The following is a 6,000-nucleotide window of genomic DNA, read 5'->3' on the forward strand; positions in this document are numbered from 1 at the left end:
AGCATTTTGTGAGAAACTATCAGACAAAGGCCCCTACTACATGTCAATGAGCTCCACATTGTATTCCAGACTAATTAAAAGGGAAACAATGAAGCAGTTTCCTCAACATGTTGCTGTTGCTGTTGTTGTTGTTTTTTAAAGGAAATATTGATTATATTTTTTTTACTGGAAGCAAAATATAAGCCCTATGTAAGCCTTCATTTTCCAAAAGAATGCAAACTCAACTTCTTGTAGCACTAATTATATCTTGATCCAAATTTTATGTTAGGTAAAATCAACAATGAAAATGAGAGAAGCTGAAGTTGGATAGGAACAAGTAATCATTCAGTATCTGCCAAAAGATATGTTTCAGCCTTTATAATTATGAAATAATTTGTGTAGCAATATTGTAGCATCTGGGGAAAGCAGGTATCCTGAAATTATTATTAACATGATAACCAAGGACAATTAATATTACATGCCATTGGGTATATCAAAGGTGACATGATCAAGGCGATTTTTATAGATCCCTCCGGGCCAGCGCTAGCGCTGCAGCAGCGGCAAAGGTGCATGCCCTGCTTGTTCCTCTGTTGCTGGCCAGAGGTGGGGCTCCACACCACCGCCTCCCAGCCAGAGCGCCATGTTTGTTTGCATGCTGGTTGCCTCCGAGGAAAGAGCTGCGCTCAAGCTGCCCGGGCCCCCACTGCGGAGGGAGAGAGGGAGAAGGAAGGGGGGATCTCCCTGACAGGATCCAGGTTGGAGTTGCCTTGTTTTGTGTGGATCTCTAATGCAAGGCTTTGCCTGCCAGCCTCCACTTCCCCTCCACAGCCCAAGTGGTTGGATTCACATGACACGTGAAGCTGGACAGGAGAGCATGGAGATAGATAGATAGATAGATAGATAGATAGATAGATAGATACTGTAGATAGATTGGATGGATGGATGGATGGATGGATGGATGGATGGATGGATGGAGATGATAGATAGGTAGATAGGTAGATAGGTAGATAGGTAGATAGGTAGATAGGTAGATAGGTAGATAGGTAGATAGGTAGATAGGTAGATAGGTAGATGGAGGGAGGGAGGGAGGGGTGGGTGGGTGGATGGATGGATGGAGATGATAGATAGATAGATAGATAGATAGATAGATAGATAGATAGATAGATAGATACAAGAGCCTGTAGTACAGTGGACTAAAGCACTGTTATTAACAACTGCTGCTTGCAATTACTGCAAATTCAAATCTCACCAGGCTCAAGGCTGACTCAGCCTTCCATCCTTTCAAAGGTAGGTGAAATGAGGACCCAGATTATGGGGGCAATAAACTGACTTTGTATAAATATACAATATGAAGGCTATTGCTTAACGCATTGTAAGCCACCCTGAGTCTCCGGAGAAGGGCAGCATATAAATTAAAGCAAAAAAAAAAAAAAAGATAGATAGATAGATGATAGATAGATAGATAGATAGATAGATAGATAGACAGATAGACAGATAGACAGACAAATAGATGAGACATACAGAGAGAGATAAAGAGAGGGAGAGTGGGAAGAAAGAGAGAGGGGGAGGGAGGGAGGGAAAGAGAGAGGGAGGAAAAGAGAAAAAGAGAGAGGAAGGGAAAGAGAAAGGGAGGGAAAAAGAGGGGGAGGGAAGGAGAGAAATGATATTACAAAAGTTTTTCTTTTTTATTGTTGCTAAATGTCAAAATTTCAAAAGCAGAAAAAAATGAAGTGGCATAAAAGTGCATTTATCACGTTTTTCTTAGAACAATTAGCTGAACTCAGCGTTGTTTATCATTATTTTAGGTAGTAAAACCTCATTATTCAGGTTAAATTGCCGTGATGGCACTTTGTGATAAATAAGTGGGTTTTGGGTTGCAGTTTGGACAATTGGTCTCTAAAAGATTTGCCATCACTGGACTAGAACAATGATGAAATGGTGCACTGCTGGACTTACTTTTAAAAATCTGAGGGAAAAAAAATCTAGTTCAGAGAAAGAAAAATGACATTTTTTAAAAAAAACTGTGTTTAAGCAGCAATCTTTTTATCTACAAGCCAAGTTAGCTGTAGAAGTCATTAGAAACCATGGTAACAGTTGACTCAGTTGCAGAGGAATTCCTGCCTCTGTGAAGTAGCCAAAGAACTGTTGGAGTTAGCATGTAGCAAAGTAAAATACAGGAGCAAAAATGGACAGGAGAGCTCAAGCAACATAAGGGAAAAAGAAAAACCGCAGCCAAAAATATGTCTGGAGGTCATATTTGATGCAGGGGTGAATACAGAGCGATGATGTATGTTGCTGCCCTTCAACAATGGTTGCTAGCACATTCTAGTGAAGAGTCAATTGGGAAGTATGATTAAATCCAATGAAAGGAAAAGGAACTAGTAAAAGTGAAAGAAAAATTAAGGAATGTTTGCAGATCCACCAATATTATTAGAGCAGATAGATAAAGTTGGGTCAAAGATATGTTCTTCTGCTTACCTTGAGATCTAATAAACTTTAGTTATGAGAGAAATTTTATAAACTTCTTGAAGGTAACAGTTTGTTACGAGATTTAATATTGGAGACTAATGGTGTTTTTCTTTGCTTGAACCAAAACGTAACCTGCTATTTATTGCAGATGTTTGGCCTAAGCTTGTGGCTCTGTGGTATTTTATTAATCCACTCTTCAAAAGAGTGCCGATGATGTTTTGGTGTTCCAGGGAGTCTGTCCTGCATGTTTACTAAATTGAGTGTAGACTTCTATATTAGGGAGTAAAACTTACCAGTAACTTACCAGGAAATGTGGCTAGAGTGCCAAAAATGTCTAGGTCAAGTTTCTGTCATAAAATAATGACTGATTAGTATCTTAAAAGAAATTACAATTTCCTCATAGTTGCTATTGCTAATTGTGCATTTCAGTTCACATTTTCCTTTATTTTAAATGACATACTAAATTTAGATAATGTTTTGCATTAGCTTTCTAGCTCTGAAATCAGTTTCACCAAATCAGTTTCGTGTTGAACTTGCCAATTTCTTTACCCAAGAAAATAATAATGTTTATTCATATTCTTATTCTTGATATTTTATAGTTGGGCAGCCATCTTGGCTAAAATGAACTTGGGTATTTTGTGATTCAGAGTCTTTGAGAAATCACTCATTGTTTTAACATTCTGTGTGAATGAAGCAATTTTGTTTCCACGTCACACACTTATTTGAACCCTGGAATTGTATTGTGTGAACTCAATCAACTCAACTCAATTCAACCAACGGGTTACAGGAAGTAATGTGCAAAATCTTGCTTTCTGGTAGCATCACAAACCCTTAAAATTGCTGGAACTATTGACTACTTTCCGTAAATACAGTTTTTTGTATCAGTTTTTTTTTGCTTTTGATCCTTTTGTTTTTTGCTGTTTATTTAAATTCTTTAAATTTAAATTCTTTAAATTTTAAAGTTTATGATTAAAATTTTCTTTTGTTTAGAATTGAGGGCAGAATCACTCAGTGTTTTCAAACTTAGAAGTACTTAATGAGCAAATGATTATAAAGGGAGATTTGTCTTTTTCTTTTTCTTTTTTTAAAATTTGATTTATATGTCGCCCTTCTCCGGAGAGTCAGGGCGGCTTACAATGCGTTAAGCAATAGCCTTCATACTTTTGTATATTTATACAAAGTCAGCTTATTGCCTCCACAAACTGGGTCCTCAATTTACCTACCTTAGAAAGGATGTAAGGCTGAGTCAACCTTGAGCCTGGTGAGATTCGAATTTACAGTAATTGCAGACAGCTGGTGTTAATCACAATGCTATTAGTCTGCTGACCCACCAGGCCCTTTTAACAATCTCCACCATCCTTCTGGGCAAAATAGCTAATGCTTTTGTCTTCTGGTGCTCAAACTCACAGAAAACTATGGCACTGCAGTCTATTTTCAAGAAACAGCTGTCTGGAACACATGTGAACTATCTCCTGTCCTCTCCTTTTCTGGAAAGGTTCCAAAGGACCAGTCTACTCATTAGAGTAGTCTTCCTTTTGTCTCCCCCCATCTCTTGGACATCTTTGAGCTGGAGACAAAGAATTTTTAATTTATTACACATTTTTAACATTTGAGCTGATTCTAGTAATCACCACGGTTCTCTGCACTAGGATACTGGCTACACAGTTTAACCTCAAATATATAATCCTGGGCTAAAATATTTTCAGAGTTAAAAAAAAAATATTCTACCAACTCCGACTTTGGCAACTTGGTGAACTGTGTCTTTTTTTTTCTTTGCAGATTTCACCACTTCCCTTGCCAGAATTTTTATTTTCCAATTTATACCAGAATTATAAAACAGAATGAAATACATACCATGTCAGGGTGGCAATTAATCCCATTCTGCTTTTGGGTAATTGCACCTTGATTTAGAGAATGGATCGTGACCTTTCCTTGAAGTATACTTTAAGAAAATAAACCCGAAGATATATTTTCTAGGAAAAACTCATTTATTTGTTATAAAGAAAATAAAACATCTTACTAGCTAATTAATTACATCTTGGCAAAGCTTTCCCGGCCACCTCTCTTGGCCGGAGAACAAAGAAAGATAGAAGAAAGTGAAGGAATGTGGACATGCGCAGTTAGCTACTGATAAGAACTTGGCAAGCTATGGTAAGTCTGAAAGTTCAAAAATAAGAGCTCATCTGGTAAATACAAAAACGCAGTGACATTCCACCACAGGGAAAGCTATCAATTGTAGCAGTAAAATAACCAGCTGAAAATCAAGTGTTCAAAATGACTTGCTGAAAGCCAATATTTTAAATTACCCATGGAAAGATTGTGGATATAGATGATGTTTCATACATACACATTTCTGGTAATTTATTATAGTGTTGGGCATTTCATAATAACGGTATGTTCCAGCATGCATTCATCTCTTTTTGAGAAATTTTATCTACTGGGGTTAAAAGAACATGGTTTATGGCAAATCAGTATGAATGTTGTGCTTATGAAAACTGGAGGTAGAAAAGGTTTAATTACATTAACCTGCAATAGCCACAGCTATTGTGAACTTGGCATCATTTTAAAAAAGAGACAACTACACATATTCTGCAATATGTGACAATTCTTCTTAGTGCATTTTTACCTCCAAGTATCTTCTGATTTGAAAGTTGGATAATTGAATCCATTCAAGTGAATTTAATCACAGTACATTACAGAGCTGAGGAGGTTTCTATAATAGCTTCCCTTACAGAGTATGTTAAGCTTATGAGTTCACAAAAGATGGATGAATGCCACAAAGAGAGTTTTAAGGCAGATGAAAAGTTAAGGTGGCAAATAAGTGACTTGATGTTAAATGAATTAACTGAGTCACCTATTCGATTTTCCTGTTGTAATAAATATTTAAAGGAATTGAAATAAAGACAGGGCCAACCCCCAATCACTATGTAACTCCATAAATTTATAAGGCTACAATTCTATACTTTAATATATTTACATGTTGTGCCTGTCTTTGTTATTTTTTTATTATGCTTGTTTATTATTTTATTTATGCATGGAACAAATACTTGCCTGCAAGAAGCTTCATTTTTTAAAAAAATTAACTGCTTCCTTCTATTTTTATTTAATTTCCCTTTTGTTGAATTGTTATTCTATTAGGGCAGGAGTATAAAACCCATTCTCTGGTGTGACAAAAATAAACTCTCCAAAAGTGGCTAGAAATAAAAAGTTGCCTCCAGAAGTTGTTGATACTCCAACATTGGAGGTTTTTAAGATGAGATTGGACAACGATTTGCCTGAAATGGTATAGAGCAGGGATGGCTAAACTTTTTGCCATCGCGTGCCAAAAGTGGGCAGAGCACAGTGGGGTCACATGCACGCATGCCCACATCCATAATTCTATGTGCCCTGCCCCCCTGTGCTCCCCCCGCTTTTGGCACGCAATGGCACGGTGGGCCTGGTAGGCCCGTTTTTTGCTCTCCCCAGGCTCCAGAGCCTTTCTAGGAGCCTGGGGAGGGCAAAAACAACCTTCCCCACCCCCCCAGAGGCCCTCCGAAGGCCGGAAACAGTGTG

The sequence above is a fragment of the Pantherophis guttatus genome, chromosome 8 (genome assembly GCF_059756535.1).
Source record: "Pantherophis guttatus breed Tessera chromosome 8, ASM5975653v1, whole genome shotgun sequence".
Lineage (NCBI taxonomy): Eukaryota > Metazoa > Chordata > Lepidosauria > Squamata > Colubridae > Pantherophis > Pantherophis guttatus.